Source organism: Myxine glutinosa, chromosome 5, assembly GCF_964187855.1.
Source record: "Myxine glutinosa chromosome 5, kmMyxGlut1.1, whole genome shotgun sequence".
Lineage (NCBI taxonomy): Eukaryota > Metazoa > Chordata > Myxini > Myxiniformes > Myxinidae > Myxine > Myxine glutinosa.
In genome coordinates, this window is record NC_136265.1 from 19322332 (window position 1) to 19334972 (window position 12641).

Consider the following 12641-nt stretch of genomic DNA (forward strand, 5'->3'; position numbering starts at 1 on the left):
GATTGGCTGTTAGGGCTGGTTCACTCCTTCCCTCTTATGACGAGGTGGAGACACGCCTTTCTTCCCCAACCCTACCTCGTGGCCAATGGTGGTTTGAAGAAAACCGCCCAAAATGCGGAAGGCAATTGGAAGGGAGGTTTTGGGGAAATTGGAAGGGCCTACGCTTATTTTGTTTGATACAATGCAAAGTCAATCTAGTGGGAAAACACATATTTAGCCTACATGGAATAAGGAAATACACTATTTAAAAGATATATCGTGACCTGCGTGTAAGTTTCATGCAATTAACTAGGACGCCGACTGCGACCATTATTTACATTAACAGGGTGTTACCGTACTTTTGTAACGTTCACATTGTAACGTTTCCACATTCGTTACAATATATATATATATATATATATATATATATATATATATATATATATATATATATATATATATATATAAATATATATATATTGTTGTGGATATGAGAATGTTTTTTTATTTTATTGTTGTTGTAAAACGTTGTTGTAAAACGTTGTTGTAAAAGGTTGTTGTAAAATATCACCCCTCCTCCCTCCGTTTGTGGTTGTATAAAGGTCAAAGGGCGTTTCCGTAGTTAGTCCATAAAACATACATGCAGGACACGATATATCTTTTTTGACAGTTATATCCTTATTATGTGTATTAGTGTAAGGCTGTGTCTTCCATTAATTGAAATACTCCATTGCACCAGTGAAAGAGAATAGATTCCCTTTCCTTCCCATCCCCAAAACCTCCATTTCCATATTACATCCCCTCTCGTCACTGCTGAGCCCTCAATTCCCAATCACCTCCCCTCCAATAACCGCCATTGACCAGGTGCTTTGAGTCGGAGAAGAAAGGCGTGTCTCCACCTCGTCAGAGGGGAGGAGGGGCGTGCCCGCCCGTCGTCATCCAAGGCGGAGCCCGAGGGTCGCGCGACCAACCAGGGCCGAGGTGAGCACCCCGATGGGCGTGTCCAAAACGCCGGGGGCGTAATCGCTGGAGGCGCTATAAAAGGCGCAAAAACGGAAGTGGTCACGAGGAGTTGGTGAGAGATGCACTCTGAGTTGGTCTGAGTCGGTTGGTCACAAAGGGTTGGTCTTGGTGAGAGAGGTCTGAGTTGGTCTGAGTTGGTCGTCAAGAGAGTGGTGGTAAAGAGTGAGGGACCAAGAAAGAGTTGAGGGTTTAGACGAGTGGGACAAGGCCTGGCAAGGCAAGTGGAGGCGGCAGCAGCAGCGACACCCGGCAGCCGCTTGGGGCCTGGGCGGCGGTTTGGAGCAGGGCCGAAAAGGAACGGCGGCTGCTAAACGCGCCGATCATGCTGCATGACCCCCCTTTGGACCTCCCTCTCCCTCCAGCCCTCCACATCCTGCGATTCCTGCAATTCCCCGCATGAGTCAGTGTCTTTTGTTTGTTCTGTCCTGGGATAAGTTAAGCCTGTAGATAAGCTAGTATTTGCACTGTGTCACCTGCGTCTTATGTGTTGTAAATAAACTTAATTGCTCCTTTTTGCTTGTGTGTGTAAATAATAAACCCCATTACTCGTCTGTACGTCTTCTCGTTTTAATTCCTTTTCCTCTTGCATTGCGTCGTTTTTGTCTTTTCCCTCATTGAGCAGCTACGGTGCGATACGGCCAAAGTTCTGGGTGAATCGGGTGAGTTTTGTTAGGTCGCGGTCTTACACCACCGCTCGGTCTATAACATCTGTCCGCGACCTGTAACAATTGGTGTCGGGGAGTGAGATCGATCCGGAGCGCGCTTCACGCGCTCAAAATTATAAAGTACCGAAATTTATTTTGTTTTATAAAGTAAAACCCGAATTTTGAAATCGCGCCATGGCTGTTCAAGGCGACGGGATGCCGGTGGGAGAGATAGAGGGGTTAGAAGTAACCCAGGACTTCGGGGAAGAAAGGGAAGAGGAGAGCAATGAGGTGGTTGAGGGTGTATCAGGTGCACAAAATGGCGGCCTCGCGCACATGGTTATTGTGGCGCCAAATTTAGCCACGCCCGTGACCGTAGCAGCGCCGCCGATGGATTGGGGCCTTTTTTTCATACAAATGAAGGCCCTTATGGCCCAGAATAGCGAGAAAATGAGGGAGGAAATGAGGGCTGATAATGAGCGATTGGAGGGGGGTAATGAGGGACGAAGCGAGGGGTACTGGGGAGGAGTTAGACAAGAAATTTGGGAAGTTAGACAATAATTTTGAGGGGTTAGACAACGGGATAAAAGAAGTAAAGAATGGGTTAACGGGGGTGGAAAATAGAATGGCTGCCCAGGAGAATCAGTTAGAAGGGGTGAAAAATGGGTTAATGGGGCTAGAAAACAGGATGGAATGCAAATTGCGGGAGATAGGGGAGCAATCCGCCCGAGAAATTAAACAAATGGGAGAGCAGATAGAGGAGGTAAAAATCGGGGTAGAAACCAAACTGGATGCTCAGAGGGATGAATTGGGACAGATGAGGGTGGCATCTACAAAAGAGATGGGGGAGATGAAGGAGGAGATACGACGGGGTGTGGGTGAGGAGGTCTCGGGGCTACGCGAGGAGGTAAAGCGAGGCGAAAAGCGTATAGAGAAAGAGGTGAGAAATAATACGGCAAAGTTACAAGGGGGAATAGAAGATCTGACGGAGGAGGTGGAACAGCTGACAGAGGGACAAACTAAGTTAGTGGAGCAGGTTCAAAGGAACACTGCAGTACTCGGAGGGTTAAAGGCGACACAAAAAGAAATTAAAAACGAATTAATAGCGACACAGAGGCAATGTCAGATGGTACGGGAGGAACTGACAATGAGGGTGGACGAGGTGACAGAGATAATGGAGACAAAGGACCGGCAGGTGAGGATGCACATAGAGACGGTCACGGTAGCCCTAGAGGACGAACTTGAGGGGACGCACCGAGAAATAAAAGAGGTTAAACAAAAACTAGAGGAAGTGGAAGAAGAGGTGAGTGAAATTAAGAAGAGACGGACAGAAACTAAGAGAGAAATCCAGGAGGAGGTAATGGAATATGTACAAGGTCTGTGTTCAAATCATGATGTGATGCTCACTAACCAAATAAAGAGTTTGCAGGTGGCAAAGGAGGTGCGGAGACGAAGTACGGAGGTGAGTGGCAATGTATATGATGTGAGGAAAGCTTCAGTCGGCTTGGGGATTGGTTTGGATCCGGGTGTTCGTGAAAGGCCGTTGGTGAAGTGCGTGACAGGTCAGGTGTGCGAAAAAAGAGGTGTGCGAGAATGTCTGACCATGGGGTGTGTGAGGAAAAAGTGCACGCCGAGGAGTGAGTGTGCCGTCAAGAGTGAGTTGGTCGAAGCGCGTGTGCGAGGGGGCACAGGGAAGCGCGGTGTGGGGAGTGTTACGGAGGAAGTAACGAAAAAGTGTGCGTGAGAGGATGCGCGAGAAAGGTGTGTAACGGACGGGTGCATGAGGAAAGAGTGTGCCGTCAAGAGTGAGTTGGTCGAAGCGCGTGTGCGAGGGGGTACATGGAAGCGCGGTGTGGTGAGTGTTACGGAGGAAGTAACGAGAGAGTGTACACCTGTGGTGAGTGTTACAGAGGAAGTAACGAGAGTGTACACCTGTGGTGAGTGTTACAGAGGATGTAACGGGAGAGTGTGCGTGAGAAAGGTGTGTAACGGACGGGTGCATGAGGAATGAGTGTGCCGTCGAGAGTAAGGGTGAGTGCGCTGTCAAGAATGGTGGTGAGAGTAGTGAGAGTGACAAGGAGCGCGAGTTGGTTGTGACAGGTGAGCGAGGATGTACACCTGGAATGGAAGGATGCACACCTGGAATGGTAGAGCGTGTGTGGGAAGGCACATTTGAGTTGGTAGTGAGGCACGTGGTTGGGTGTGCGAATGAGAGCACACCTGTGATTGTCACAGAGGAAGTGACCGAGAAAGGGGCGCGAAGAGGTGTGTTGGTGAGGTGTGCGACCAACGAATGTGTGCCAAAGTGTTCGGTGGTCAGGTGTGTGACCAAGTCGGCGAACGGAATGAGTGTACCGAGGTGTGTAAGGAAAGGTACGAGGAGAATGGGAACAGCTGCATGTCTGAGCAAGAAAGGGGTAGCGTATGCATGTAAGCGTCCAGGTGAAGCGTCGACGGTAACCAGGTTAGAGGTTAGGGCGACTTATAGCCGAATCGGGCCCTCGGTGCGTGCCGGGCTTCGCGTGCCGCGAGAACCAGCAGGGATCCGAGCCACGGCGGGTTCGAAAGGACCGCCGTGCGCGATCCACGCTGGGCCTCGCGTGGAACGGCCGCGGCCGGGCTCCACTAGGCGGAGCGGGCGGCTGGATAGGAAGGGTCGTTATGGCGACCACGTTTTGTTGAGACGTGCCGGCAGGTCGAGATCGGGACATTGGATGGCTCCACGCCGAGGTGGTGCGTGGGATCTCGGCCCGGGTAAGCCCCCGCCCCTGCCCCGAATGCGGGACGCATCCAGCCGCCGGCACAAAAGAATCCGCGTTCATTGCTCGGCTGTACGAAGCCGGGCTGTAGACGTGAATTGGCGCACCGAGAGGATGTAATAAGTAGACGGGTGATGGTGATAGTGATAGTGAATTGATACGAAATTTAGAAAAGTGAGTAGAATTGGCGGTAAATGGAAAATTTTTGAATTGGTTGGAATCTGGACGAACAAAATTGATAGTGAAAGACCCCCGATGTGGTGGGATGGCAACGCTGTCATCCCTCACAGACGTGGGGCAAAGGAGCTATAGTTTATGGGGTGTATGGCAGTGAAAACTAGCCCGGGTGGGTTAGGTTATATGGATAGGGCCCTAGAAGATGACATTAGGTGACGTTAAGGTTAGTTAGTGACTGATACCTGTAGTGGGGACGCAGGTAGATTAGTGTGGATTATAATGACGTGGGAGCGCAATAGTTAAAGGGCCGACTGGGAAGCGCAAGTTTCAGAGGGGAGTAGTTAGCTGAGATGATGCCGTGTGTGTGAGGATTGAACAGGTGAGAATTGAACAGGTGTGATTGCACAGGTGTGCAACTGAACAGGTGAATGGAGCAGTGTAGGAGGGAGTAGTGGTGATTGTGTGTTGTGTTGACCAACTGGTCCAGGAAGAGGAGGAGGGTGCAGGTGGCACCAGGTAGGATTGCACAGGTGTGCAACGACAGGTGAATGAAAGACAGGTGTATGGAATAAATGGTATGGAGTATTGGAATGGATGGTCGTGGAGTGAGTATGGTGGAAATTGTGGAGTGGAGTGGATGGTGCGAAGGTGTGAATGGGGGAAGAGTGGACCCCCATCACGGATACCCGGGGCGGGTAGTGCAAGTGTTAGGTAGAGGGTATAGGTAAATTGTGGTTGGATATTGGCATCTGTGGTGCGAGGTGAAAGAATGGTATTTGGATGGGTGCATTAGTGTCGTGGAAATGGCTGGGCGTGTAGCCTGTTAGTGTGTGTAGTTGGTTGGGCGCTCCACCACTGTGAGGATGTCGGCCAGGTGAGGCCGCAGGTGGGCTCTGGGAGCCGGTAGTAGTTGTTGTGGATGGGGCCCGACGGACCCGGGTAGCCCAGTGCCAGAGGGCACCGAGTGGGGTGACAGAGCCAGGAGGGGCCTGCCCCAGTTAGATAGGTTAGGGTGAGGAGCTAGGTAAGCTCGAGTTGCAACTACAGTGGTGGAGGTGTGCAGGTGGGTAGACCTGCTGGGAGAGTTACACGTCGCAGCCCAGAAATTGTGCGAGGGCACCGGGAGATGAATCGGGGGAGTGAGACCCCAAATTGAGAAGCACCACAGTTTGGTCAATGGGAATTGGTTTTTAGAACCCATAGTGTAAGTTGGCCAATGGATTGGCAGGGAGAGACCCCGGGTAGTGTAAAGTGTGTTAAAGTCATTTAGAAAGTAGTTAGGATGAAGTCTCCTCGCACCATCTGCATCCACTCACCGGAGGTGACAGGTACTCCGCACCATGCCATGTTTAATTATTTTTTACTGTGCAAATGTTTGGATTGTGAGACGCATCATGACGTGGGTGTGACATTGTGCTTTGATGTTCCATCTCTGCCTCCTTATGAGGATTGATGATGAATTTGGTGATGGCAAATTTTGAAGTAGAGGGATTGTGGAGACGAATTTGGTAAAGGGGAAATATGGGGAAGACGTGACAGTAGTGACGAATTTGTAAATGTGTAGATTTTTGTACATATGGGGTAAGGGCAAGGGTAGGGTAGGTGACAGGGGGGTGACGTACGGTAGGGACGAGCTTTCTCACTTCGCCCTCCGTACGCATTTCGCCTTGCATTGCCTTATTGATGTGTACCCTTGTGACCTTACCCCTCGCTCAATTGTCTTTCCCCTTTTGTCTCCCACATGACCTGTGCGCCGTTGGGCGCCGAGGGGAGCGTGCGTGGGTCAGCCATTGTGCGCCCGAAATTCCCAGAACCAGCTGTCTGCATCGATGCACCACATTATGGACCACATGCCTGTGGCCGAGCACCACTTATGGACCCCATGGGTTGGGGCATGGCCCCTCTGCTGGAACCGGCCATGAGGGCCCGAAATCTTGCTGGCGGACCTTGGCCACAGGGCACCGATGCCCCACAGGTGAACCACACTAGTCGGCCCTGTGGGCCATAAATAAAATCAAATAAAAAAGGGACACATGGGGCACACTTTATTGCAAATAGGCCGCCAGTAAGAAAAGCAAAGAAAATGACAACAACTGGAAGAAATAATAATAACCAGCAGAGGGAGCCGAAGAGCAAGAGACCACCTGCAGGGTTAGGGGTTGTTGAATTTATTTTTATTCATTGAACAATGGTGACTGCACCGATTGGTGCTTGGGTGTGTATTGGTGCGTTTTTGGGTGCGTTCATGGTGCGTCGATGCAGAGCAGACTGTCTCCCCCCCAGAAAGAACAATTACAGGTCCTGGGTTAGTTTTGTAAATAAAAATAGCGTCAATTGTAAATAATGCCGGACCCATAGTGTAATGCCGGACCCGGACCGTCAGTGTGTAGTTTGAAGACCATTCCGCAATTCGGTTAACTGTGGGCGTAAGTCTGTTAGGCAGGGTGCAATGGAGCAGCGGGACACATTTATTATGTTTTAAAACTGTCGCACTCAGGGTCAGGTTAAAAGTAGAGGGAACTACACCTATGTGCCACACTAAGGTAAAAGTTATAGGCCCGGGAGGTGCCTAAGGGGAGGAGGGTGCAGTGTTGTGGATATGAGAATGTTTTTTTTTTTTGTTGTTGTTGTAAAACGTTGTTGTAAAAGGTTGTTGTAAAAGGTTGTTGTAAAATATCACCCCTCCTCCCTCCGTTTGTGGTTGTATAAAGGTCAAAGGGCGTTTCCGTAGTTAGTCCATAAAACATACATGCAGGACACGATATATCTTTTTTGACAGTTATATCCTTATTATGTGTATTAGTGTAAGGCTGTGTCTTCCATTAATTGAAATACTCCATTGCACCAGTGAAAGAGAATAGATTCCCTTTCCTTCCCATCCCCAAAACCTCCATTTCCATATTACATCCCCTCTCGTCACTGCTGAGCCCTCGATTCCCAATCACCTCCCCTCCAATAACCGCCATTGACCAGGTGCTTTGAGTCGGAGAAGAAAGGCGTGTCTCCACCTCGTCAGAGGGGAGGAGGGGCGTGCCCGCCCGTCGTCATCCAAGGCGGAGCCCGAGGGTCGCGCGACCAACCAGGGCCGAGGTGAGCACCCCGATGGGCGTGTCCAAAACGCCGGGGGCGTAATCGCTGGAGGCGCTATAAAAGGCGCAAAAACGGAAGTGGTCACGAGGAGTTGGTGAGAGATGCACTCTGAGTTGGTCTGAGTCGGTTGGTCACAAAGGGTTGGTCTTGGTGAGAGAGGTCTGAGTTGGTCTGAGTTGGTCGTCAAGAGAGTGGTGGTAAAGAGTGAGGGACCAAGAAAGAGTTGAGGGTTTAGACGAGTGGGACAAGGCCTGGCAAGGCAAGTGGAGGCGGCAGCAGCAGCGACACCCGGCAGCCGCTTGGGGCCTGGGCGGCGGTTTGGAGCAGGGCCGAAAAGGAACGGTGGCTGCTAAACGCGCCGATCGTGCTGCATGACCCCCCTTTGGACCTCCCTCTCCCTCCAGCCCTCCACATCCTGCGATTCCTGCAATTCCCCGCGTGAGTCAGTGTCTTTTGTTTGTTCTGTCCTGGGATAAGTTAAGCCTGTAGATAAGCTAGTATTTGCACTGTGTCACCTGCGTCTTATGTGTTGTAAATAAACTTAATTGCTCCTTTTTGCTTGTGTGTGTAAATAATAAACCCCATTACTCGTCTGTACGTCTTCTCGTTTTAATTCCTTTTCCTCTTGCATTGCGTCGTTTTTGTCTTTTCCCTCATTGAGCAGCTACGGTGCGATACGGCCAAAGTTCTGGGTGAATCGGGTGAGTTTTGTTAGGTCGCGGTCTTACACCACCGCTCGGTCTATAACATCTGTCCGCGACCTGTAACAATATATACACATATATTGTTGCGGATATGAGGATTGTGTTTTTTTTATTGTGTTGTATTGTATAGTAAATTGTTGTAAATATCACCCTCAGTAAAATGTAATGATTCCTTGTAAATACCTCCATAGTGTAAAGGTCAAAGGGCGTCCCATATTTAGTCCAAAAGCATACACGTCAGCCAATCATAGAATACCCCTGTTCGATAGCTTATATCTTATTATGTGTTTTAGAGTAAGGCCTTGTCTTCCATTAGAATAATACTCCATTGCACCGAATTGTCAATTAAGAATAGCTCCCCTTCAATAATTCCATTTCCCAGCCAAACTCTCCATCTGTGGGTAAAGCAGTTCACAAGCATGGGGTGCACGCCCTCTCAATTCGCTGCTATAGTGAAAATGTGCTCCGTGCTCTGTTTGAACAGGAGGGGCGGGGTCGCCAGGGAGAGGCAAGCCCAGGGCGTGCCACGAAGGGCGGGGCTGTGCAGCCCCATGCCCAAATAAGGAAACAAGCCCGTGGCTCGCCACGAGGGGCGTGCCGTCGGCGCGATGCCCAAATAGGGAGACAAGCCCGTGGGATTACCATACAAGGTCACGAAACAGAGCACGGGGGAGGGGGCGGTACCGAAACCGAAGAGGGCATGTCAGACCCGTGCTAACGGTATGCGAGAAGGGTGTGAAGATCGCAGATGAGCTTTTGACTGAGATGAGGAGATGAGCTGGAGAGAAGTGAGAGAAAGGCTGAGCTGAGCTGCGTGGAGAGGTACACGAAAAGGAAGGGTCCAAGAGAAAGCCGAGGAGCTTTTACGAAGCAAGCTACACGAGAGATACAGCAGAGGAGTGCAGCCCCGTTTCAACCAGCCGCGTGAAGCCCTGACGGTGTGCGCTGTAAAGCGGCTTTACAAGGCACTGCCGGCTTCTCGCTTCCCGCCCGGAGTGGACCTGCTCGCTGTGCCCTGTGATCCCACCTGCTCATCCCTCCAAGTCCAAGCCATTCCTGCCTGCAAGTTCCCCATTTGCCTACGTGAGTTTGTTCTGTTTGTGCTGTCCTGGGTAGTAAACTAAGTCTGTATAAGCTAGTAATTTTCACTGTGTCACCTACGTTTTCATGTCCGCTGTAAATACCCGTGACTGCTCTTTTTGCGTATGTGTGTGTAAATAATAATAAACCTTGTTACTCTTCTGTACGTCTTCTTCTTCCTCTTTGCATTCGGTCGCTTTAGAGTTTTCCAGATTGAGTAGCTGTGGCGCGATACGGCCAACGTTTGGGGAAATCGGGTTTTAGTCAGGGAACAACTGTTCGGCCGCGGTTATACCTCCGCTCGGTAAAAATAACATCCTAATCCGCGGACCGTAACAAATTGGTGTCAGGAGTGGGATACGAGGCCCGAAGCGCGCTTAACGCGCTCAAAATTACGAGCTGCTGGAAATTTGTGTTTTAAAGCAAAACCCGAATTTTGAAATCGTGCCATGGCTGGTCAAGGCGACGGGATGTCGGTGGGAGAGATAGAGATAGACGGCGTAGAATCGACCCAGGACCTCGGGGAAATGTATGTGGAGGAAAGGGAGGAGGAGAAAAATGGCAATGTGGTTGCGGAGGTTTCAGACGCGCAAAATGGCGCTCTCGCGCACGTGGTTGAAGAGGCACAAAATGGCGGCGCTGCGGCAGTCGAGACCGCAGCGCTGGGGAAATTGGACCTCTTGGCGGTGCAGCTAATGGGGTATATGGATAAAATGGGGGAGCGATTGGAAGCCAAAATGGGGAACCGGATGGATGCTCAGGGTGAGCGGATGACGGGCGAAATGGGGGGCAAAATGAGCGAAATGGGGGGCAAAATGGGCGAAATAGGGGGCAAAATGGGAGAAATGGGGGGCCAAATGGGGGCAATGAGGAGTACCGTGGAGGGATTAGACAAGAAATTTGAGGGGTTAGACAATGGGATAGAAGGGGTGAAACATGGGTTAATGGGGGTAGAAAATAGAATGGCTGCCCAGGAGAATCAGTTAGAGGGGGTGAAAAACGGGTTAAGGGGGCTAGAAGATAGAATGGAAGACAAATTGCGGGAGATAGGGGAGCAATCCGCCCGAGAAATTTAACAAATGGGAGAGCAGATAGAGGAGGTAAAAATCGGGGTAGAAACCAAATTGGATGCTCAGAGGGATGAATTGGGACAGATGAGGGTGGCATCTACACAAGAGAGGGAGGAGTTGAAGGAGGAGATACGACGAGGTGTAAGTGAGGAGGTCTCGGGGGTACGCGAGGAGGTAAAGCGAGGTGAAAAGCGTATGGAGAAAGAAGTGAGGAATAATACGGCGAGGTTACAAGGGGGAATAGAGGGTCTGACGAGGGGAGTAGAACAGCTGACAGTGGGACAAAAGGAACTCGTGGACCAAGTGGAAAAGAACACTGCAATAATCGGGGGGTTAAAAGCGACACAAAAAGACATTAAGAACGAATTAATAGCGACACAGAAGGAATGTCAGATGGTACATGAGGGGTTGACGAAGAAGTTGGAAGAGGTGACAGAAGTAATGGAGACAAAGGACCGAGAGGTGAGGACGCACATAGAAACGGTTAAAGTGGCGTTAGAGGAAGAGATAGAGGGGGCGCGCCGGGAGATGAAGGAGGTAAAGGAAAAATTAGAGGAGGTGGAAGAAGGGGTGAGTGAAATTAAGAAGAGACGGACACAAACTAAAAAGGAAATAAAGGAGGAGGTAATGGAATTGGTACAAGGTCTGTGCTCGAATCGTGATGATGTGCTCACTAACCAAATAAAGAGTTTGCAGGTGGCGAAGGAGGTGCGGAGACGAGGTGCCAAGGTGAGTGGCGATATACGAGGAAATGTACATGATGTGAGGGGAGCTTCAGTTGGCTTGGGGATTGATTTGGATCCGGGTGTTCGTGAGAGGCCGTTGGTGAAGTGTGCAACAGAACAGGTACGGTGTGCGAAGGAGGAGGTGTGCGAGAATGTCAGACTCTGGGGTGTGTGAGGAAAAAGTGTGCGCCGAGGAGTGAGTGTGCTGTCGAGAGTGAGTCGGTCGTAGCGCGTGTGTGAGGGAGCACATGGAAGCGCGTAGTGAGGAGTGTTACAGAGGATGTAACGAAAGAGTGTACACCTGTGGTGAGTGTTACAGAGGGTGTAACGGGAGAGGATGCGCGAGAAAGGTGTGTAACGGACGAGTGCATGGGGAAAGAGTGCGCTGTCAAGAGTAAGGGAGAATGCACGCCTGTGGTGAGTGTTACAGCGGATGTAACGGGAGAGTGTGCACAAGAGTGTGCGCGAGGAAGGTGTGTAACGGACGGGTGCATGAGGAAAGAGTGCGCTGTCGAGAGTAAGGGTGAGTGTGCTGTCCAGAGTGGAGGTGAGAGTAGTAAGAGTGACACGGAGCGTGAGTTGGTTGTGACAGGTGAGAGAGGATGTACACCTGGAATGGAAGGAAGCACACCTGGAATGGTAGAGCGTGTGTGGGAATGCACGCTGGAATTAGTAGTGAGGCACGTGGTTGGGTGTGCGAGTGAGAGCACACCTGTGATTGTCACAGAGGAGGTGACCGAGAAGGGGGCGCGAGAGGTGTGTTGGTGAGGTGTGCGAGCGACGAATGTGTGCCAAGGTGTTCGGTGGTCAGGTGTGTGACCAAGTCTGTGAGCGGAATGAGTGTACCTGGGTGTGGAAGAGAAGGTGCAATGACGAGGAGCATGGGAACAGCTGGATGTATGAGCAAGGAACGAGCTGCGGGGTGTAAGCATGCAGGTGAGGCATCGACGGTAACCGGGTTAGCGGTTAGAACGACATTTAGCCGAATCGGGCCCTCGGTGCGCGTCGGGCAGCTTCGCGTGCCGCGAGGACCAGCGGGGATCCGAACCACGGCGGGTTCAAAAGGACCGCCGTACATGATCCACGCTGGGCCGCGCTTGGAATGGCCGCGTCCGTGCTCCGCTAGGCGGAACGGGCAGCCCAATAGGAAGGGTCGCCATGGCGACCCCTTTTTGTTGAGACGTTCCGGCAGGTCGAGATCGGGCCATTGGATGGCTCCGTGCCGAGGTGGTGCGTGGGATCTCGGCCTGGGTAAGCGTCCTTCCCTGCACCGAGTGCCGGACGCATCCAGCCGCCGGCACCAAACAACCCGCATTCATTGCTCGGCTTTACGAAGCCGAGCTTTAGAAGGGAATTGGCGCACCGAGAGGATCTAGTGAGTGGATGGGTG